The following is a 26,034-nucleotide window of genomic DNA, read 5'->3' as shown; positions in this document are numbered from 1 at the left end:
GAAAGCACGTTTTGGCTCACCCAATATTATGGGTTTGATGCCATCAGTGCAATAGGTTCTTACACGGCTTAGTCTTCTTTGCATCCCCACAAAAATGAAAAACTTTTGTATCAGCTGACACCATGGCCATTGATTCTCCAGGAGTGCTTCAGGGGTTCTTCTCATTTTCACTGTCAGATGAACAATGGGGAGCTCCTCTGATGATACCAGTATGTTGATCATACCAGTATGATCTTGGTCATTCCCTCTGTATTCAAACTAACGCCTCTAACTTCCTGCTTTTAGCCATAATTGTATGTTCCCATTTAAAAACATAATTTTGAAAGTTATTTCTCTTTTAGAAGATAAATATTGCCACAAATTTGTGAAAAAATAAAATTTGGGGGGATGGAGACCTTATGGTATTGGCAAAATCAGTGAATTGTTAACTAAATGGTTAATTGAAATCAAGGCAAAACATACTGATTTATGGTAGCTAATGGCTTTTTGGTCTAATTGTATGCTTAAAAATCATTTGTTGGTATGGTGAAAAGTGCATTAAGACAAACAAATAAGCAAAATTCAAACCCTACCTTGCCAGCCACCAGTATCTCTGGGAATGCTGATACTGTAGCACCTCCACTCTGACAATACACAGCACGCTGCATGAGCCAAACTTCATTTGTCCTCATAGCTCTTTTGTTACTAGCAGGGCTAAGAGCACTAGATTTCCTGAGATTTCAAAACAACCAAATTTTCCACTCACTTGCTCCCCTTGAATTGTCCAACATATATAAATTGCAGTATGCTGAATTTACCTGCACATTCATTTTACAAAATATTTCAATGTCATAAGAATCCAAATCTTCATTTCCCCAAATTGTCAGATAAAATTAATTCTCCAGGACTGTATACCACTTTCATCCTTCTGTTTTTAGCTACCCTCGACTGAATCAGTATGAGATATGCCAGATTAAAGAACCAGTGCTTACAAAAAGCACTTTGGAAATACAGATAAAATAGAAATTTCCAAAGAAAAATATTTTTAAAAGCTCTTAAAATCCTAAAGTTTAGCTCTTAAGACAAGTAACCTCACCTTATACTGTATATGTTATTGAATAAATTTTAAATTTAATTTTGATAAATAAATCATATTTTGAATGTACTAGAAATATCACCCTTTAAAACAATGGAATACTTTGGCATCCAAACCAATCACAGCACACTTTCACCGTATTAGTTATCTACTGCTGTGTAACAATATTACCAAAATTTGGTGGCTTAAAACAACACCATTTATAATTTCACAATTCCTGTGAGTCATGAGTCTAGGCACAGCTTAGTTGAGTCTCCTGCTGCAGGGCCCCACAAAGGCTGCAACCAAGGTGTCACTGGGACTATGGTTTAATCAAAGAGTTAGACAGTTATGTATCCCTGAAATAACACAACTGAAATTCAACTGCTGCTCTTCCCTTATCAGCTGCTCTTTCTGCATCTTCCTCATTACAGTTGATTACGATTAGACCACAAATGTTGGAGTTATCTTTGACTCCTCACTTTCTCTTATACCCCTCATTCAATCTGTAACCAAATCCCGATGACTCCACCTTCAAAATGCACCCAGCAACTGATCACTTCTCACTACCTCCACTGCTTCTACCCTGATCTGAGCCACCAGCATCTCTCAGGGGGATTATTGCAGCAGTCTTCTTATTGATCTCCTAGAATCTATCCTTCAGTCTGTTCTTTACATAGAGGCCCCACAGTGATCCTGTTAAAATGTTAGTCATTTCTGCTCAGAATCTTCTAATATCTTTCCATCTCACTCAGATTAAAAGCCAGTGTTCTCAACATGACTGACAATGCCCCACATTTTCTATCTCTCACCTCCGGGTTACAACTCTGACTTATGTGCTACAACTGCCCCCTTGCTCACTCTCCTTACTAGAGGACACTGGCCTTCTGGCCATTTCTTGACCCCACCACAGGCCTACTTCTACAGCAGGATTCTTGCATTGAATATTCCTCTGCCTGGAGTTCTCCTCCTCTCAGACAGTCCATGGCTCTCCCCTCTCCTCTTCTGGATATTCTACAGAGGTTATTATCCACCTTCTCAGTGAGGTCTTTGTCTATTACCTTATTTAAAATTGCACCACTAATATCTGCCTGAAGTCTCTTCCCACCTCCCTGCTTTATTTATTTGCAGAGCATTTATCACCATCTGATAGCCCATATAGTTTATTTATCAATTTGTTTATCACCTGCCTTCCCCATTAGAATGTAAGCCTCATAAGGGAAGGATCTTAATTTTGTTCAGTAATGTTCTTCCAATACCTAAAACAGTATCTGGTTCATAGATGCATTTTGTTGAATGATGAGTAAACATAGAGCCCTATAGAACATGGTGAGGTATTTATATTCTTAACTAATTGAAATGGGAAGCCAAAGAAGGACTTTAATGAGATAAGGAAATGGTAGTATTAGATTTATGCTTTAACAAGGTCACAATGGTTGCTATGTGGAGATTGATTTGAAGGGGTGAAGACTAGAAGGAAGTGCAGGAAACAGGTTTATTTCAGCCGGTCAGGTAAGAGAATAGTGACTTGACCTAGGATTGTAGCAATATCAATGATGAGAAGTTATTGGATTCAGGCTATTTGTTGAAGTGATGCTCACCAGACTAGCTGATAGGTCAGACATTGGGCATGAAGAAAAGAATGGAATCAAAGATGACTCCTAGATTTTTGATGAAGGAGACTAATAGGGAGAAAGAGAACCTCCTGTGAAAAAACTGTGACAGAAGGAAAACCAGAAAACTGTGGAGCCTAAAGAAGAGGATATTTTAAAGAAGACGAGTGTAATCGACTATATCAGCCAAGTCAAATTAGATATAGAGTAAAGGGAAGAACAGAGATTTGACAGTGGAGTCTGTTAAGGTGGAACTTATTAGATACCTCATTAAATGAAATTTCAATGAAGTGGTTGTTGGGATCAACAGCTCTATTGGAATGAAATGAGACAGGGCTATGAAAAGATAAGATAGCTGACAGTCAAATCTCACAAAAGCTTTTACTGTAAAATGAGCAGAAAAATGAGTAGTAGGTAGAGAAACACATGGATTCAAAGACGTCTTTTTTTTTTAAAAATAGAAGATATGAAGGCATGTTTATCTACTGATAGAAATGATCAAGAAGAAAGGAAAGATATAATAATGTAGAAGATGGACTGTGGGGTAAATTGTAGAATAAAATTCTTGAGAATGGAAGGGTAAATGGGATCCAAAGTACAAATGGAGGAGTCGGCTTTAGATAGAAGCAGGATGCATCTTCCAGTGCAGTGGGTATGAAAGCAAAGCATGAGGGCACAGATGCTGGTGGGTTGCTGGACTATTTGGTGGCAAGATGCAGAATTTCTCATTTGAGTGCTTCTATTTTGAGAATTGAGAGAGAGGCTTAGAGACTTAGAGAGAGAGAAAAAAAAACATATGAAATAGTTGGATGGGGAAGGGATGCTAGGATTTTCTGGCAGCATTGAATATATTTATGAAATTTATGATAATAAATTAAAGCTTGGCCAATCAGCCTGGTTTCGTGGTTTTCTTCTGAAATATTTAGCTGCTCAGGTGCACGCACAGGGTAGGAAGACAGTTATTCAAAATCAGAACTGGAATTTTTCCAAGAAAAAAATTCCCGTTTTCTACTTGGAGGGAGAAAGAGACAGGGGAGAGACAACAGATGTCAGGAATTGATGTTGCTAAGCTGTGGTGTCTTACAGGGCACGATATGAAGTGAGGACATGAGGAGAGAGATATGGGGAAAAGCAGTGGTGCCAATGGACTGGAGGCCCCATGTTCGAGAGGTGTCTGGGGACGGGATTCTAGAGGATCTGGGCAGAGTGGTTAAGTGGTAGCAGTCAGAGAGCAGGATGCTTTATATCAAAATAACTCACCTGGAGAGTCTATTAAAAATATAAATTCTTGGGCCAAACTTAGAGAATCTGATTATGTAGATCTGGGATGTTGACCTGACAACCTACAGTTTTCATAAGTGACCAAGGTGATTCTGAGAGAGTCTGTCCAATAAAGGACATATGGGAACCACTGAGAGGAAGTAAATATGAGAGTGCCCGTAAAAGAATATGATCACTTGGGGCTCAGGTGGTGAAGAAAGCGTTCCAAGAAGAGGGGAACAGGAGGGCATTGACACACTTACTGACTGGCTCACTTATTCCATGACAAACACTAGTTGGCCAACTTCTTTGGAAATAAGATCCTTGGTTATTGGAGCACACAAATTTCTTCAGGGTTGGAGAGAAAAAAATTCAGTACAATACCTGGAAAGGCTAAGAAAGTTGACCAAATTTCCATGGATGGGAAAATATTAAATCATTCATCTATGGTGGAGAGGACAATCACCACTGGAAAACCACTTAAAAGACTGAACAGAAGCCAAAATATCTCAGGAGAGCACTGAAATTTTGTACAGTCTGAGATTCTGTTGACAGTTAAAGGCAAATGCTTTCCTCTCTATGAAGTAATTTCCTCCCTCTGTATTCAGATGTCATGAAACATTTACCAGACCTGTTTCTTCTGCCTTACTGGGCTTATTGTTGATGGTGAATGCCATTGAGAAAACAGAAGATAAGCAGCTTTTCACTCTCTGCCAGATGAAGTTGGGAAATATTTTTTTCTGACTCCAAGTATATACGTCAAACAAGCTGCCAGGTTATCAGAAGGGCCAGGTCAATTTAAGAAAATTGTGTGGTACAGAGTGCTGACTTAATAGTATCTAAAAGAGGGAAGCTGCATGCCAGCATGGTTTGACAGAAATAAACAGGTGTTGTCACTGCAGGAAAGCATGAACCCTAGAGTTATCAATATTGGCCACCTCAGGCTATTATGAATGGGTGTACAAAATTTTAGAGGGATCAAATAATATGAGAAACACATCAAAAAATGTGTGAGTCCCCAATTTTCCATAACTGCATCTAGAACACAAATTTTTCCAATGATAATAGGGACTGGTTATAACAAGGGAGGTAGTAGAATGTGCTGAAGAACTCAGATTTTGTGAGTTTAATTCAGACTCTGTGACTTACTGGCTCTGTAGTATTGGTCAAATGATCTATTCACTGCATGTCTCAGGTTACTTATCTAAGGAAGGTTGACTGTCGCAGTATTTAGTTCATAGGATTGTTTTAAAAAAGAAATGAGACAATCCATGACAGATCTTAGCACAGTTCCTGGCTCAGAGTAAATGTTCAGTAAATGCTAAGGATTACAAGATTATTATCCAGTTTAGTAACAATCCCACAGAGTAATCCCAAGCACATTACAGCAAATTGTGACATCAACATGTACATTTACAGGAGAAAAGAAGTGTAGGCAAATGCTATATCTAAGACTCTTTAAGGAAAATGTTTGAGCTGGACGACATCAAGACCAAGATGGAAGGGTAAATAACACACAATATAGGAAAGAGAAAGATTTTTTTAAGAAGAAATGAGGACAAAATGTACTGCAGACTTTTTGATCCAACAAATGTCCATATCATTAACTGTATCTCAATGACTTAGAGTTCCCACAAAACAGGTGCCCATCTTACCATCTAATTCAATGCAGCAAGCACTTTCCCACTCGGCCTAAGTTACAGTCTCAAAAATTGCAGAGAACACAATAAAGAGGGAGACGTGGGTATAAATAAAAGAATGCAAAAGAATATAGTAGTCAAAAGCATACATAGTGGATTCTGGGTCATATTGATATTGGACAACTTAGCCTTTTTAGGTCTCCATTTTCTCATCTACAAAATGGGGCTAATAATAGTACTTATTTCTATATAATTTTTATAATGATTAAATTAGATGATAAATACAATGCATTTGTTACAGTGGTGGTTATTATTGTTAATAATGATAAAAGCACATGCCCTGCCTGCAAGTTAAGGCAAGTATAATTGGAGGATTAATGATAAAGAGAACTAGCACACAGATGACTACAACATTAATTCATTTAACAAACACTATTGTGCTAGGAGTTGATGATATGATGGTAAATAAAACAAGTCCTTGAGGTAGTTTTAAGTCTATCAAGAAAGATAGATAAATTAATAGGACAATGTGGTAGATGCTATGGTAGGGGCTGGAATGGGGTGCTATGGGAGCATTTAAGAGAAGACTCTAACAAGATATTAGGGAAGTCTAAATTATGATCGAATTAAAGCTGGGAAACATGAGAGAGAAAGAGCAGTCACCCACTGGGGTCTGAAACATATTAAATCTTTAAAACAAGGAAAGAAAAAGCTTTTAGGTAATGATCAGAAATTAATGGACATTCAACAATCATTTCTAGTGAAACATTTTAATAAATTGGCCCTGGAATGATATTATTATCTCTTGATAAAGAAAATCTATTTCCAAACAAGAGATAACATCATAATTAGCAATATAAGATTAAGGTAAACCTATTAAAATGAGAAGGAAAGCAAAGATGTCCACCATCACCTTCCTCTAGAAGTTCTCTCCAAGGTCACAAGGCATGAAACAGAGAAGAGAAAATGGTAAATTTTTATTATTTGCAGAGATGATATGTTATTTATCTGGAAAACTCAGAAGTAGAGCAGAAAAATTACCGAATTTGATGTGATCTGTAAAGTGGCTGGATAAAAGACAAGCCTGCTACCCTGCCCATAGAAACCCACTTTCTCACTCTCCAAGATGAGCAATTCACATGTTTTCCTTTCTCTTCAAATCTCCCAGGCCCTTCCCCTCACTTCCAAGCTGACGACTCGCCTCAGAGGTGTTCGAGAGCACAGAGGCAACCACATCTCAAGAGCCTCATATTCTCAACGAACCGGCGAGCCACCTTGTCTGTAGCCTCATATTCTGTCTTTGTTCCTGTCCCAGAGGAGTAAACATCCTATTCCTTTCCAGGCCAACTCCCCGACGTGTGCTCAGCACACACACCTCCATCTGACCCAGGACGCTGCTCTGACAAACTTCCCCCTCTCACTCCTGCCCCATAGGGGTCTTCTTGTAACCAGATCGCTCTTACCTTCACATCACCCATCTTTAAAGAAAAAGCCCTCTATGCACCCTATTTCCCCCTCTAGCTACCACTCTTACTTTTCTGCTCCCTTTGAGAAGGAAACTCCTTGAAATTGTTGATGACGCTTGTATTCTTCACCTTCTAATATCTCCTCAGCCCACCCCAGCTCTCTGACTGAACTTTGCATGTCACCCAAGAGCTCCACACAAACAAAGCCCCAGGTCAGTCAGTTCTCTGTGGTCAGCTCACTGGCTCTCTCCTCAGCATCCCAGCTGACGACTCACGCCTCGTTGAACATGGAGCACATTGAACCTCCCGTGACCTCCTCTCCCTGTTTTCTTCCCAACTCACTGGTTGCTGACTCCACTGTCTCTTTTGCTGAGTACTCTCTTCCTGACTTCTCTACTCATGTTCCCTCTGTCATTTAGTTTTAAATACTTCAATGTGGCATTGAATCCTGAAGGGACAGGACTAGGATGAGGCAAGGGAGGCACTGTAACGGATATCAAAAAAACTCAGTAATAACGATAAATAATATTTTAATGCAATATTTATTAAAAACAAAATTAATGTCCCCCCAGGTGCATCGTGAATAAAATATCAACACCGATTGCTAAATAAAGACCAATCCGTATTCCTGATTTTTCCTTCAGCCTCAGGCCCCAACATGTCTCAGCTCTGCACTGCACTCTGTCTGACCTCTATCTCAGTTACAGAATTGTGCATCCAACTCTCTCAGTCTGTTAGGGCTGCTATAACAAATTGCCACAGACCGGGTAGTTTAAAAACAATAGAAATTTATTTCTCACAGTTCTGGAGGCTGGGAAGTCCAAGCTCAGGGTGCCAGAATGGTCAGGTTCTGGTGATGGCCTGCTCAAACATTCAGACCCTAGCGCCGACTGTCCATTAGACATCTTCACTTTCAAATTTAAATGCCATTTCACAATTAACATGTCAAAAACAGCTGCTGATTCTCCACTACAATCACTATTCCCCCATCCCACCCCAACACAAGCACACATACAACTTCAAGTCTTCTAGTCTTTCCTGTCTCAGAGAATGACAACATCATTCACTCAGGCAAAAAACTGAAATCAGAATCCTCCTCGATTTCACTTTTCCTTCGCATCCCACAACAATCTATCAGCAAGTGCTGTCAACAACAATTCCAAAATTTATCTTGAATCCACTTCTCACATCTCCATCACTATAAACTCAAGTCCCCATCATTTCCACTCTCAGACACCTGCAATAACATCCTAATGAATTCCTGCTCCTGCTCCTACCCACCTCACATAGAAGCCAGAATGACACGATTAAAGGGCCACTCCCATGCATAAAATACAAATGGCTTCCCACGCAATTAGAAATAAAACCCAAACCCTGGCCTCATCTTCCACTACCCTGTTCACCACAGTCCAGCAATAATAGTCTTTCTTCTTTGCATTAAACAAGAAAGAGCAGCCTGCCTCATGGCGTTTGCCCTTGCTGTTTCTTCTCCCTGGAATGCTTATCCCCACATGTCCTCACTGCTCACTCCCTACTCATCTAGATCTCTGCTTAAAGGTCATCTAAGATAGGCCTTCCTTCATCTTTCTTTTTAAAATAGCACCCCACTTTCTCTCCCTACGACTTTATTTTCTCATTTTCTTTCATAGCACTGATCACCACCTGATATATTATATGCTTACTTGTATATTTGGTAATCCTCTATCTCCCCTGTCAATTGTCTGAGGTCGGGGACTTTGTGGTATGTACTGTTGTGGCTCTGGGGCATATAAGAGTGACTGTCAGACTTCCCTGGTGGCGCAGTGGTTAAGAATCCTCCTGCCAATGCAGGGGACATGGGTTCGAGCCCTGGTCCGGGAAGATCCCACATGCTGAGGAACAACTAAGCCCGTGTGCCACAACTGCTGAGCCTGCGCTCTAGAGCCTGCGAGCCACAACTACTGAGCCTGCGTGCCGCAACTACGGAAGCCCATGTGCCTAGAGCCTGTGCTCCGCAACAAGAGAAGGCACAGCAATGAGAAGCCCATGTAACACAACGGAGAGTAGCTCCCAGTCGCCTCAACTAGAGAAAGCCTGCGGGCAGCAGCAAAGACCCAATGCAGCCAAAAATAAATAAATTAATTAATTAATTTTTAAAAAAAGGATGCCTAGAATTCACACAAAAAAGACTTTACATGAAATTCCTAAAAATCTTATATTTGTATTTGTATGGAAATATGTATGGAAATATGTTAATATAAATGTTTCAGACATTACATGAAATTTCTAAAAATCTTATATTTGTATTTGTATGGAAATATGTATGGAAATATGTTAATATAAATGTTTCAGACATTACATGAAATTTCTAAAAATCTTATATGTTCTGGTATAATGTTATAAGTAATAATCCTAGTTATTACTTTAAAATGTATATCTCAGAAATAACTAATTTTCTTGTCAACTGCATTATTATGAACTTTCATCAAATCTTTTACCGTGGCCATTTTTAAGTCTTTTGTCATTTACAGACAGTTCTGGGTGTACTCTGATGATTTTGCAAATATGTTCCTATAAAAGGGTTTCATCTTCAAGAAATTCATGGAAAAGACTCTGACAAGTGCAGGTTTCTGGTAACTGACTGTACTGCTGAACTGAATGAATAAGCATTTTCAGAACTCTGATGAAAAACTGATGAACTCATAAAAGTGCTAACAAAAGATCAAGATAAAAAAAAACAATTAATTACATGGGACTGAGTGAACTGATGAGGATGAGTATAATTTTTGTGACTTTCTGTCTGAATTAAAAAAAAAAAAAATCCCACAAGGACTCACAGGCAAAGAATATACAAATCAATTTTCACTGCAAAGTAAAGGAGCTGTTACAGTGGAGGATTACTGGACTGAATGTCAATATTATGACATAGTATGAGTGTGTTTCATGTTTGGTAATTGCAATCATTGTTGCTTTTGTTGTGGTCATCCATGTACAATGCTTGGTGTCAGTCTATTTATCTCTTGTAAAAATAAAATACAGTGTGTGTGTGTGGAAAAAAAAAAAAAAAAAAAAAAAAAGATCACATTCTGAGGTGCTGGGGTTAGGACTTTACCATATCTCCTTTTTGAGGGGTTGGGTGGAGAAGGACACAATTTAACCCATAACATCCTAAAGGCTTTCAAAATTTTAGTAGATGCTGCCAAATTTTCTTCCAGAAATATTATGACAATTTAGATTCTCATCAATAATTTATGAGTGTCAGTTTCTCATCTTCTCACCCACAGTGGATGTTATCAATTTTTAATTACTTCCTAATGTGATAAATAAAAATCTGTAACTCATTAAAAAAAAAAAAAAAAAAAACCAGTAACTGTCACATGCATGAATATGAAAAATGGATTTAAAATGATATGTTTATTAAAGCTATTTGTAACAATATAAAGTTAAAAACCAGTTAAACAAAAGTTTGTTTAAATCTCAGTCTAAGTGGGATAAATGTTTAAAAATATAGATTAGTATAAACAAGTACATATGATTTAAGTATTTAAAAGGCATAAAATAGATTAAAAATCAATTTAACTATGGCTATCTTTTAATAAGGGAATTTAAAGATGATCACTTTCTCTTCTTTCCATTTTCATGTATTCTCCTTTTTTCTTTATTACTTTTAGATCTTCTTTAGTAAATACGTTATCATTTTAAAGCTTTAGAATAGAAAATATTTCTGATAATTAATAATATCAGTAAAGCTTTGAAAGCCTAATAATTTATGGATAACTGAGCAGAACTAGCTAGATAATATGAAACAAATCTATAATTTATAGTCACTTGAGTTATGTATTTTTTTAATTTTTTTAAGCTTTTATTTTATATTGGAGTATAGTTGATTAACAATGTTGTGATAATTTCAGGTGTACAGCAAAGTGATTCAGTTATACATATACATGTATCTATTCTTTTTCAAATTCTTTTCCCATTTAGGTTGTTACATAATACTGAGCAGAGTTCCCTGTGCTATACAGTAGATCCTTGCTGGTTATCTATTTTAAATATAGCAGTGTGTACATGTCAGTCCCAAACTCCCTAACTATCCCTTCCCCTCCCCACCTTGGTAATTGAGGTATGTATTTTTAGTCAGTCAAAACAGGAAATGAATTAGGCTAGTGACTGAAGAAGGTGACAGTGTAAGAAGACAGTACAAACTTTGCTCAATGCCACAATTTTCATGCTCTGTCTGAGAGAGAAAAGGGCAGGAACAATGGATTAGTATCAGGAGCAAAATGTTTCTCCCAAGAAATGCCCCATATGGAGTTGCCAGATAAATTTAGAATAGCCAGATAAATTTAACTTTCATACAAATAACAAATAATTATTTGTTATATGTATGTCCCAAATATTACTTGAGTTGTACTTTAAAATTGTTTGGTAGTTTATCAGAAATTCACATTTAATAGGAATTCTATATTTTTATTTGTTAACTATTAGAGGAGTGGGAGGAGAATATAATGCCAGAAACCAGAGCTTCCCATTCCCCACAAATCCTTCCTATATTGGGATCAGGAAGAGATATAGCAGAGATTTATTTTTTTAAAAATTGAACACCCACTCTGTGTTGACCTTGTGCTATGGATAACATGGGGAGTATGAAAAGCATGGTCCTGCCTTCAAGGAGCTTGTTTTCTAAGCAAGAGACATAGGCTCTAGAGTTCAAGCATGAAGTCAAATTTGCACTGCACCCCTTACTATCTATGTGATCGTGGGTAAATTATGGACCATGGAAGTACCGTTCTGTACTTCAGTTTCCTCATATGTGAAATAAATAATAATAAGTAGAACATATCTCATTTGTGTAGAATAAAAATATAATTCACATAAAACATTTGGAACTGCACTCAATAAATGTTTATTATTATTTTTAAGTAAGCTAAAAATAATGCTTGTGATAAATGCTAAACTGGAAATGCACAGGTTTCTCGGATAGACAATTGTGGGGGAAAGAGCTGTTATGGATCACATAAACCTACAGATATTTTTAATTGGAGGAGTTTTTAAAAAATTACTATTAATTCAAAAGAGAGCAAGAAAGACCAAAGAGAAAAAGTGGAACTAATAGGAAACAAAAAATAAGATGATGAAAATCAAACCAAAATAGCCTTATTAAAATAATCCTGACTGGGCTATAAAACTCAGATATATCATGTTTAAAAGTGCCAACCCTAGAACATAAGACTGTATATACAAAGGTTCTAAATAAAATTATAGGAAAATAAATATCAGAACAAAGCCTACAGAGGAATGAACTAAAATCTTTCACAAGGATGCAATAATCAAAATCCGGAATATGGGAAAGTGTATAGGACAAACAAGACAGTTTTCAATAAATAAAATCCATGGAAAAAAGGGAGAAGTTGGGAGCAGACATCTTAGATTAAAAGAGACATGAGAGACATATTAAGCTATTGCAATAAAAGGATCTTGTTTGGATTTAAGTTCAAACTAAGCATTTAAAAAGATGAGACAACAAGGGATATTTGAACAATAATGGATATTTGATGATGTTAAGAAATTAATTTTAATTTTTTAAGTGTAGTAATGATATTGTTATGTCTTTAAAAGTGTCATGTTGTTTTTCTGTTTTTTTGTTTTTAATTTTATATTGAAGTACAGTTGATTTACAATGCTGTGTTAATTTCTTCTGTACAGCAAAGTGACTCAGTTGTACATATATATATATTATTTTTCATATTCTTTCCCATTATGGTTTGTCACAGGATATTGAATATAGTTCCCTGTGCTATACAGTAGGACCTTGTTGTTTATCCATCCTATATATAATAGTTTACTCTGCTAATCCAAAACTCCCAATCCTTCCCTCCCCTACCCCCCTTGGCAACCACAAGTTTGTTCTCTATATTTGTGAGTCTGTTTTTGTTTTGTAGATATGTTGATTTGTATCATACTTTAGATTCTGCATGTAAATGATATCATGTGGTATTTGTCTTTCTCTTTCTGACTCACTTCACTTAGTATGACAATCTCTAAGTCCATCCATGTTGCTGCAAATGGCATTATTTCATTCTTTTTGATAGTGGAGTAATATTCCATTATGTGTGTGTGTATATATACATACGTATATATATATATATATATATATATATATATATATATATATATATATATATATACGTATATACATATATATATGTATATATATATGTATGACATCTTCGTTATCCATTCATCTGTTGATGGACATTTAGGTTGTTTCCATGTCTTGGCTGTTGTAAATAATGCTGCTATGAACATAGAGGTGCATGTATCTTGTTGAATTATAGTTTTGTCTGGATATATACCCAGGGGTGGGATTGCTGGATCATATGATAATTCTGTTTCTAGTTTTCTGAGGAACCTCCATACTGTTTTCCATAGTGGCTGCACCAATTTACATTCCCACCAACAGTGTAAAATGGTTCCCTTTTCTTCACACTCTCTCCAGCATTTGTTAATAATGGCCTTTCTGACTGGTGTGAGATGGTACCTCATTGTAGTTTTGACTTGCATTTCTCTAATAATTAGTGACATTGAGCATCTTTTCATGTGCCTACTGGCCATCCATATGTCTTCTTTGGATAAATGTTTACTTAGGTCTTCTGCCCATTTTTCGATTGGGTTGTTTGTTTTTTTGTTGTTGAGTTGTGTGTGCTGCTTGTATATTATGGAAATTAAGGCATTGTTGGTTGCATCATTTGAAAATATTTTCTCCCACTCCATAGGTTGTCTTTTGGTTTTGTTTTTGGTTTTCTTTGCTGTGCTAAAGCTTGTAAGTTTGATTAGGTCCCATTTTTTAATTTTAATTTTTATTTCTATTGCCTTGGGAGACTGACCTAAGAAAACATTTTTATGATTTATGTGAGAGAGTGTTTTGCCTATGATCTTTTCTAGGAGTTTTATGGTGTCATGTTTTATATTTAAGTCTTTAAGCCACTTTGAGTTTATTTTTGTGCATGGTGTGAGGGTGTATTCTAACTTCATTGATTTACATGCAGCTGTCCAACTTTCCCAGCACCACTTGCTGAAGAGACTGTCTTTGTCATTATTTTTAAAGAACACACATTGAATATTTACAAATGAAATGATAATATACCTGAGATTTACTTCAAAATAATCTAGGGGGAGGGAAGCATGACAGACGTAGATGGAGTTATAGATGAAACAATATTGACATGACTTAACTGTTGTTGGATCTGGCTGATGGATGGATGAGATATATATTCAAATATATATAATGTAATATATATTTAAAAGTAAAAAAGAGAAAGATATGCCAAGGAAAAGAGAATTAAAGTAGCTATATTAGTATCAAATAAGATAGATATTAAGGCAAAAATCTTATTATAGATAGAGGTTCATATGACAGAAGGATTAATTCCTCAGGAAACTATAATTATCCTACAATTTTATCCAATTAATAATATAGTTTCAAAGCTTTTAAAACAAAAATTGACAAAAATAGGAGAAACTGAAAAATTCACCCATCAAAGTGGGTAATTTTAACACAACTCTGATCAATAAAGGAAAGAAAAACATCAATACGTATATGCAAACACAATTACTGGTTTAATAAACATATAGAATCCTTACTCAAAGAGGTGAATAATACACATTGTCTTCAAGCATACATATAACTTTTAGGAACAGTATCTGCATAACAAGCTATAAAAGAAGTCTTAAGGCATTTAAAAAATTTTGCATAATATAAACTAAATTCTCTGACCATAATATAATCAACTTAGAGAAGTGAATAATAAAAGATAACTTTAAAGTTATCCCATACATTTTGCCAGTTTTTAAATGCACTTTTAAATCACTTTTATAAGTGACTTTTAGAAGTCTGAGTAAAATTTCTAATTTTACAACTAAACCACATATAAAGACATGTGAGATGCAGATTATGAAATAATAGAAAAATTGTATTGGTCCCTGCCACCAGTTCCTGGCACAAAACTACTAAAACTCTTATAATTTCCTAAGTGACAAGAACACTATTAGCATCTTGTTCTAATATTAGCATTTTGTTCTAATATTTGGTCTTTGACCCTGGTTCCTGACACAAGGCTTTTGAAACCCTTGGAATCTCCTGGGGTTAGGGTGTCTTTTGTTCTAATGAAGCAACTCTGGGTGGGCTCCTGCATGGCTCCTGGATGAGAACTGGTCACCAGAAAGACCAAGCCATGATTAGAGGCTTGGAATTTTCAGGCTTCCTACCCCCTTTCTCATGAAAAGGGAGAAGAGCTGAAAATGGAGTCAATAATGGATCAGGCCTACATGATGAAGCCTCCACAAAATTCCAAAGGTTTGCAGAACTTCTATGTTGATGACCATATGGAAATGCTGGGAAAGTAATGTGCCCAGAGAGGGCTTGGAAGCCCCATGCCTCTTCCCACATACATGCCCTACATATCTCTCCCTTCTGGATGTTCATCTATATCTTTTATCATATCCTTTCAGAGTAGACTGGTAAATGTAAGGAAATGTTTCCTTGAGTTCTATGAGCTCCTCTAACAAATTCAAGAACCTGAAAAGGGCATCATGGAAACCTCCAATTTATAGCCAAGTCGTACAGAAGTTATGGATAACCTAGGGAACTACCACTTGTGATTGGCATCTGAAGTGAGGTGGGAGGCAGTCTTATGAGACACTACCTCCAGGTAAATAATGTTAGAATTGAGTTAAGTTGTGAGACGCTCGGCTGGTGTCACAGAGAATTTCTTAGTGTGGAGAAAACCCCCCACATGTGGTGACCAGAAATGTCAGAAGTGAAGTGTTCTGTGTGAGTGTGGTAGTAACACAAAAGTAAAGCAGACACACCGGTGAAAGACTGAGTTTGCACCAGTAAGGAGGAATTGAGTTTTTCTAAGAGTGAAAAAAACTGGGGAGATTTTTCCTTTTACACAGATAAGGCATTACATAGAAATTTATAGCTTTACAAGCTCATAACAGAGAAGGAGAAAGGCTGAAAATTCGTGAGCATTCATCTTAAAATATTAGGGAATAACCCAAGAACCTGGAAGAAATGAAGGAATTACTAAGGATAAGAGCAGACCCTATGAAATAGAAAATAAAAATAAAAGAAAAAGAAGGAACAAAACTAAATTTGATGACTAATAAAATCGCTAAATCTGTAGTGAAAAGGAAAAATAAAAAAGGAAGAAGGCACAGTAACAATTCTAGGCATGGAAAGGGAGATACAGTATAGAGCTAGTTCTAACTATTTTAGCCATAAGAATTTGCAGCAAGCAGTTTTGCCACAAAACTAATTGGCTGTAAGGATATTTGCCATAAAAGATAAAATGACTGGTTGATTGACAGTTTTGGTTTCAAAACTAGAAAATGATAACCTATCATTGTTTGAAAATTCTTTGGTGAGCATGGTCATCTCCACCCCTTGAAACCAAGCTAGACAAATATAAAAGAAGCAGCAAATAATTCATAACAGCCTTTGAGGGCATTCGTGATCGATTCTTTGGCTAATTTAGATACAATAGCTTGTTTTCTCCTGCCATCTTTCCCAAATTTATCATGTAATAATTAGAAGTTGAAGACAAAAGAAATCAAGTTCTTCCTATCCTCCCCCAAAGAGATGGTTGCATGATTACTGACAAGTATAAGTTTCTTGAAAAGGGTGAAATTTTTTTCTACTTGATAGTGGAGAACATGATGGAGAAAGAATTTTGGTATTTGGCATAGAATCTGGCTTAGATGATTTGGTAAAATACAAGGACTGTGGTGTATGTAATGGAGCATTTCAATGTAGTCCAGATATGTACTGCCAGTTACATAATGTTATATGTATTGATAAGAAACAGCAGCATCTCTCATCTGTTCGTTTTACTTCCAGGGAAATCTGAAGAGTTTTTCAGCAGATTTTTTTATATAGCATCTGACATTAGATCCTGAATCCTAATGATCATCTTCGGAAAAGGAAATATTATTGATTTCTCTAACATATACAAGGATACAACTATAACCATGAATCTACAAACATGTTTAATGTGTTCAGACAGTTTTTGAATTTTCATTTTTCACAATGAAATCTCTTTAAAATTTTAAAATTAATTTTTCATGTTTCATTATGTCCTTTTAAATGTCTCTCTTTTATTTTATTTTATTTTCATGATTTTATCTTTTACGGTAAAATTGTCTTATGGCCAAGTTGTTGTGCAGAGAAACTAAATTCTATCAAATAGTTGATAAAGAGATAGTTCCAGTATTTCAGAAACTCTGCCTTAGGATTGAAAAAGAGGGAGTAATACGCAACTCATTTTATAAGGCTAGAAAACTTTCACCAAAAAATCATGCATACAACACACACACACACCACATATACATACAAAGTACTTGGGGCTTCCGCACAAGGTCAAGGGATGTTAAAGACCCTAGGAGAAGTACTCTCAGGCCACAAGCAGCCTAAGCTCTTTACCCTAATGTGGCGTAGAAATACTCCATTTTCTCTGAGTCCTGGTATAACAGCTCTACAAATCAACATGGCTAAATCTCAAAAACATAGTGTTGAGGGTAAAAAAAGTAAGTTGCTGAAGAGTAGAAACAGCTTGATGTAATTTACATGAAGTTCAAAACCAGACAAAAGTAAATGATGCCATTTGGTATAATTATATGTGTGTTAAAATATAAAAACGTAAAAGTAAACAGTTAACCTAGAGTTCACTAGATAGATAGTCCTAGAAAGGCAGAGAAAGGGATACATTTATGTAGAACAAGGAAAAGACCCTCCACAGTATTGATAATGTTGTAGCTCAAGTTGGGTGATAAGAATACAACTCTTTGTTAAATCATAATGTTTTATAATTGGGATATTTATTATATTCCATGCGATTACTTTCTGGGTGTAACTTACATATAGTACAATACACAAATCTCAAATCTTAAGTTTACAGATTGGCAAATTTTCACTTGTGTATATATCCATACCACATATTTTTTCATCAAATATTTCATAATACAATGAAAAGAAGATTGATTCTGAAGTTAGTCTGTAATTTGGACTTTTTTTTTTACTATGTTCATTAATAGTAAATCCATTGACACTTAATTCTTTGCACTAAGGATGTGGCTGCTCTAAAAAGAAACCCAATATTTATGTTAAAATTCCAGCATCACTTGAGAATTATGAGCTCAAAGTGACTTTCTCTGAAAGGAAAACTTTTTCATCATAAAATAAAATTTGTCTACAAAAGACATCTTTTTATAAATGACCTTGCTCCAAGATTGACATGAAGGGAGTTATAACAAGGCTACACAGCGGTCCACATAAGGAAGAGCACTCAAGAAGTAGAACCCAGTGGATTTTACAAGGACTACTGAGTTTCAATTTCCTCGTACATGCTTCACACACCCTCTGTGGATGGGCAGGCAGGCTTTCTAAATCTCACCCATTCTTAGTCAAGCATGCAATCATTTAAAAAGATTACCTACCATTTAAAATATACTGAATTTAGCATAAACCTAATTTAAAATATTTTAATCTGTGTATTTCTTGAGGAAAAGTTAACTAAAATTTACCCCAACTCTTCCATTCACATTAAACCTGGATTGCATAATTATCATCATGCTGCCATTAGCCAGAAAAACAGGCCATAACCCAAGCAATCTGACAGCCCACAAGACTTGGAGAAAGGCACGAATGGCCAATGTAGAGTTTCTTGGCAGCTATGGAAGCCAGGCAATGTACAGAATCAGTGGGAGGAAAGAGTAAGTTATTCATTTTTCCAGAGAAATGGTTGCCTCATATGTCAATTGATTCTGCATATACATAAGCCCATCCAACCTTGGACATTTTTATCATGGAGAAAAATATGTTTTTGTCCAAATGCAAAAGGATGAAGCGTGTTTTCCTTATTTTACCACGTTGAAATGAGGGCAGACCTCCTGGGGGCTTTAAGATCACGGACTGTTCCTATCTTTAATTCAGAGAATTTTTATAAATGGTATCTTCCTATGAAATTAAGCTGTTTAATATGTTTACATTATAATGTGCAAATACCTTGAGTTCAAGCTCATATTTCCTTGTATTTTCCACATGACATGGAAGACTACTTTTTACATAACATGTGCTTAATAAATATCTTGCTAATCCATTGGAAGATGGCAGTTGTAAAAGATGTCTGCTGAGAGATAAAACTCTGATCCCATTTTGTCTTAAGAAAACAAGGACAGGACAAAAGTGTTAGGAGGAAGAAAAGGAAGCTGATTTGTTTTGTCAGGAATGGGCATGATATCAGGCATTTTTTATTCCTTGTAATTAATTCATACAAATGCAATATGAGGTGGGTGTTATCCCATTTACCAGCATTGTTATGACTCTCGATCTTGCTCTAACTGATGAGTAAATAGATATTGAGGGAGGTAAAGTAAATTATTTGAGGCCACTTAATCACTGAATTCAAACCATGATTTTCTGGCTCCAAACCTCATGCCTTTGTTTTATTTTTTTTCCCACTAAAATGTTGCCTATTTGTTGTCTATGTATATCAAATAGTCTGCATCAGACAACTAATCAAATTCTATTCTTCTCTGGTTTTACCTCGATTGGTTAAGAGCAAGAGATGGTATGGTTCTACTGTTGGGTTTTAGGATTTTTATTTTATGATAAATTCCCCCATACCCAACTATGTATAAGAACTTCACACAGCTCTAACTAGACCGTGTGCAAACACTTGATTGCAAGGCCTGCTCTGTCCCGGAGGGGTATCCTGGGAGGAGAGCACCTAGGTTTTGGATGGGGTTTGGTTCCTGGATGATAGATTTTGGCAAGATAAAGAGAACAGTTATTAAGACAGATGACTTATTTTATCTGCCTCTTTGCCAGGGTTGAAAATGATTGTTGGTCATTAATACATGAGTCAAAGCAGGGAAAGGACATTAACCCAGGTTCACAAAATCTCATCCATGAGAGTTGGTCTGCTTAGCAATGCATCTGGCATACATGAAGTTTTCAGAGATGGAAGAAAGTACTTGGAAGTAGTGAGTGGCCTAAGGAATTTGCTCCGAGATTAAGCTTCATGTGATTAGATCCAAGGAGAAGAGTCAGCCTGAAGCAGGTCAAATAAAGTCTCCTTACTTTAAAAGATGAGGAAAAAAATAAATAAATAAAAGATGAGGATTGCTGGAAGCCTTACCCCTCCTTTCCTATCCTGATGTATAAAATTACAACATTAGAGTCTAATTTGTTTGTGTTGGAGTCTATCTTTTCTCATTAGGTCTATTTTAAAATATCTTTTGAGAGACTCTACACTGAGTTTCTTATAATTAGGATGAGTTTGTCAGACCTTTTCGCCATTAGAGAGACAGTCCTCAATCTCAGAGCATAAAAGTGGAGAAAATGACTGGCAAAGGAATGACTGCAGGAGAATAACTGATTTCCCTGACTTTCCAATTTTATTTAGGGCAGGATCAAATAACAGGTCCTTGATTGTTGTTGTTATTATTGTTGTTACCAATGAAGTTAATAGCCTAACAGAGCACTCCCCAATGTAATAGATAACAGCCGTGGAGTACAGAGGCAGTCTGGGGTAAGGCTGGCAAGAAATGTTTCTAGTGAAGCAGGCCTTTCAGCAGGCTCCCTGTAACCTTGGGAGCCAGGTCTAGTGGACCTCAAAAGTACCTCTGCTGCCAAGTGGAAGATTTGCATCCAGATACCATTAGCAAAGATTAATGATGGTTACACTACCTCTTATCTCCCATACCCTTGCAGCTGATTCTCTTCTTCAGAGGGTAATATGTTCTAATACAGCACTTGGAAAAATCTAAAGATCATAAAGGTGACCACAAATTAACTTTGGATATGCTTTCTGAAAATTGCATTTTTCAATAGCAGAATCACAGAATTTTAGAGCAGAAAAGAACCTCAGAGATTACCAGATCCAACTGTTCTTATTTTGCAAATGAGGTAACCAGCAAAATATTTTAGAACTGTACCAGCTTCATGATCTTTCAACAGAAACACACAATAACTTTTTTCATCCTGTTTTAAACTTCCTACAGAGAAAACAGTTAAGAAAGGTAAAAGTCCTGCATGTTATTAATCAGAAAAAAGGCATTGTGCCTCTAATCAGCATTTTATTTTGTATATGAAAAATCTTCATAAAAAGGACTATAATGTTAAACACTTGCTATTATTCTTAGGCATTTTACAGCACATTGGCATTCAGGCCACGTGTGTCTCTGTCTTTATATGGGTTACTCGAGTTGGTCTCTTGAATCATGCTGATTCAAGGTGAGAGATAGCATTACTTGTCTTTTGCTTCAGAAACGAAGAGCCTTATTGATAACAGTGAAAAAATCTCTATGTTGTCTTGTTCTGATCTCTGAATTGCTGCTACCAGTAAAAAAAAAGCACTTGAGATCTATATCTATATTGATATTGATATCTACATCTATCTATCTCCACATACATAAATGTATGTGTTATGTAGATAAATACACACACACACACATATAAACCATAGCAAAGAGATGGAGATTTCTACATTAGCATGGTAGCAGATAAGCAATGCACAGTAGGACTGCTCACAACTTCCTATTTAAATACCAAAGAAGATCAAGGTAAGTGAAGAGTCAAGATGAAACTCTATGAAGAGTATGAGTCTAATTATATCCTAAAACATAACTTTATATATATCTGTGTGTGTATGTGTTTGCAATACATATACACATCAATGCTACAATCTTAATCATCATAAAATAGGCTATATATAATAATAATAACTTCAAACTTTCAGTGATTTAACACAATAAAGATTATTTCTCACCCACAAAAGTAATACAAAGATTGCTCAACCTTCTTTTGTGGCTATATCACCTTGGACACATGGCCTCCAAGATTTCAGTAGTGGAGGAAGAACACACAGAAAGAGGCACACAGTTATAAACTGCCTTAGTCCAAAAGCAACCCATGTTGCTCCTACACATTGATCATTAGCTAGAACTGATCACATAGGACAGACTCAGTTGGAAGAAGACTTGGAAATGAAGGGGAGCACAGGGATATATGGTGAACCTTACTATCTCTGCCCCTAACCTTTTAATCACAAATCTGGAGGCTCAGAGGTTATGATTCACCCCCACTGACTACCTCTAATTCTGTATTCAGGAGTCCCACTAACCAATAAAACATGTAGGATTCATCTTGATATTGTGTAATGTATAAACTACATTATAAAGTAAATCATCACAGCATACCCTATATTTTAAAAGTTGAGGAAAGGGACAGGAAATAATAACAAAATTAGTTAATCTAGAATACATAAATGGCACAGCTAGAGATAAAGTATACATCAGTGTTCTATCCTTATTTCTGCAGCTGTTCACAAGGCTGTAGTTGGTTTAATTGATTTTCTTTCTCTATTCTATGTTCTAAGTTCCTCAGCCAGCACCAAAAGAGGCCAGGTGTCTATACCTGGTAGGGAGACCCAACACTTAGTTCCCAGAATTTCAGAGACCCTTGATAGTCTTGTCTGTGTATTGCTATAAACTTCAACTAACCTTTCCTTGAGACATGGCAACACCAAGAATTGTCCCAGAGGATCACTTCTTCTCCTGACATGTTCTCCTTCCTGCCACAGTATAGGAATAACCCTGTTTCACATTAGTAATTTGGATGAATCAGTGCATTAATATAGTAACCCTCTCTGTTCCATATTCATGATGTGGTATAAGGACCTCTAAATGGAAAGGTAGCAGTTTTTAACATTGAACTTATGGAATATTTGTGATAGCCCATAGGACAGCATTTACCCCTTAGAAACTAAGATCTCTAAACCAGCAGAGTTCCAAGTTGCAGAGGAAAAGAAAGTAAATAAAGAAAGTGAGTGAGTAAGGCATCTCAAAAATAGTATAAGATGTCTCTATAATTTATTTTCAATTTTTGGTTGGGCAACGGTTGTATTCTGACTATGGAAGAAATCAGACAATATATTGGCCACCAAAATTGAGCATACTGCAACTTGGAGAACAGTTCCTCAACCTGAAAAATAGTCTCTTGGCCAGTGTCTACTGAGATTTCAATAAGTCATTCTATTTACACTAAGGCCAGTTGCTTATAGGAAATAAGTACATTGTAAGATTCATGAAGCCTGTGTGCATCAGCTCATTGCATTACTTATTTCTCTGTGAAATTAGTTCCATTGATTAGGGGACTTATGATTTAGTTCTGCTTGGGGTGTAGTGAACTGGAAATAATGTTTCCCTCATCCTTACAACAAAAACAAAACAAGAAGTCTGACAAACTATGAGTCATGACTTCTTAAATCCATCACAAATCAGAGTTTACCAACTAGTCTGATCTGTAAAGAAAGATAGGTGCCTTCAGGGAGAGACAGAACATGTGCACTTGCTTAGATGGGAAGACACAGCAGAAATCTGATAAGAAGAAGAAAGCTAGAATTGTAAACAAAACTAAAACTAGTGACAGACATTAAACCACAGATCCAAGAAGTTCAATGCACACAAAGATGCTAAAACACTACACACATCATATTCAAAGTGCTAAAAACAAAAGATAAAGAGAAATTCTTGAAGGCAGGCAAAGAAATAAGACATATTGCATAGAAAGTAACAAAGATAAGAATTATAACAGACCTTGTCCGAAAACATACAAATCACAAGACAATGGAGCAGTACCTTTAAAGTGCTAAAAGGGGAAAAAATAACCTGTTGACCCAGTATTCTACATGTAGAGAAAGTATCTTTCAAAAATAAAAGATAAATAAAGATATTTTTCTTCAGGCAAATAAAAATTGAGAAAGTTCATTGTCATCAGACCTTTACCACAAAAAAAGGTTAAAAGAATGTTAAAATGTTTATCCACTTGACAAATTCTTACTGAGCAAATATTGACCTACTATGAGTCAGGCATAATTGTAGGTTCTGAGAAAACTGTAGTAAGCTGAACAAAGTTTGTGCTGTTAAGGAACTTACTTTCTGTTTGAGATTTTACCCAAAACCTGGCTCTGACCTTTGCATTGTTCAATGAACAAAACACAAGTCTCCCTGGCATCTCAGGCCCTCAACCACAAGGCCCCAACTGCTTTCCTCATCTTTTTATCTCACAACCCCTCTTGATGTGTCTCAGAATATTTCCAGAGTGGAAAGTTCACTATTCCTGACATTTCTCACAATTCATAATGGCCTGCTTACTTGCCTTTTCCCAAGTTGTTTTATTTTCCCAGTAAGCATTTGTCGAGTGGATAATCAAAGGTCAGCATTTAAATTATTACTATTGTTGATGTTGTCATTTTGCAAGTTTCGAAGTTCCACGGAATGACCTCAGGAACTCCAATTTTAGCTATTTACAATGTGAGAAGTCATTGTTTAAAAGAGACCCCACTATCAAATAATGATTTTAAAACCACCCATCTAGTTTATTTGCCTCCTTTTCCAGATGAGATGACTGAGGCCAAGGGAAGTAAAGGAACTTGCCTCAAGTCACCCACTCAATTGAGGAAAAACCAGGATAGAACCCAATTGTCCATCTTTCTAATCTTGAGTTCTTTCCACAACCCTCGCTGCAGTATGCCCAAAAGAATCTGTTGTACCCAAATTTCACTAAATGTAACTATGCAGACATTGTGACCCATGTGCGCTATTGGTGAAATGTATGTTGGTGCAGCCACTATGGAAAATAATGTAGAGTTTCCTCAAAAAATTAAAATTAGAACTACTATATAATTCAGCAATTTCATTACTAGGTATATATCGAAAGGAAATGAAATCTGTATCTTGAAGAGATATCTTCACCCACATGTTCACTGCAGCATTATTAACAGTAGCCAAGATATGGAAATAACTCAAGTGTCCATTGACAGATGAATGGATAAAGATGTTATTATTCAGAGATTAAAAGAAGGAAATCCTGCCACTTGCCACAACATGGATGAATGTGGAGAACATTATATTAAGTGAAATAAGTCAAACAGAGAAAGACAAATACTGTATGGTATCACTTATATGTGGAAACTTAAAAAAAAAAAAAAAAAACTCATAAAAACAGAAAATAGAATGGTGGTTGCCAGACACTGGGATGTGAGGAAAATAAGATGTTGGTCAAAGGATACAAACTTTCAGTTATAAGATGAATAATTCTGGAGATCTAATATACTTCATGGTGACTGTAGTTTATAACACTGTCTTGTGTACTTGAAATTTGCTAGAGAGTAAATCTTAAGTGTTCATCATCACCACCGTAACAAGAAAAGAAACTATGTGAGTTGGTGGATGTGTTAACTTGATTGTTATAATCATTTTATAATGTATATGTATATCAAACCATCATGTCGTATACCTTAAATATATATAATTTTCTTAATTATATCTCAATAAATCTGGGGAAAAAATGAAAAAAAAGTAAAATGTTAAAAGAAGTTCTTCAGGCAGATGATACTAGATAAAAATTTAAACTTATAGAAAACAGTGTGTCAGAAATGAAATAAATTAATTTAAAAATAAAATTTATTTTTCATACTTTTTGCTCCAAAATATAACTGTCTAAAGCAATAATAGTAGAAATATATTGTGTTTTTATCTAATTCAAAAAAACACATGCACCCCAATGTTCATAGCAGCACTGTTTACAAAAGTCAAAAAATGGAAACAACCCAAGTGTCCATCAACAGATGACTGGTTTAAGAAGATGTGATATAGATATAGATATAGATATGATGACTATTACTCAGCCATAAAAAAGAATAAAATATTGCCATTTGCAGCAATGTGGGTAGACCTAGAGAATATTATACTAAGTGAAGTAAGTCAGACAAAGAAAAACATTATATGATATCACTTTTATAAATGTTATCTAAAAAATAGTACAAATGAACTTATTTACGAAACAAAAACAGACTCACAGACATAGAAAACAGACGTATGGTTGTTTACCAAAGAGGAAGGGAGAGGGAGAAGGGATAAATTAGTTGTATGGGATTAACAGATACAAACTACTATACATA

This window comes from Balaenoptera physalus (genome assembly GCF_965194825.1).
Source record: "Balaenoptera physalus genome assembly, chromosome: 1".
In the NCBI taxonomy this organism is placed as follows: Eukaryota; Metazoa; Chordata; class Mammalia; order Artiodactyla; family Balaenopteridae; genus Balaenoptera; species Balaenoptera physalus.
Note: the sequence above shows the minus strand (reverse complement) of the source record.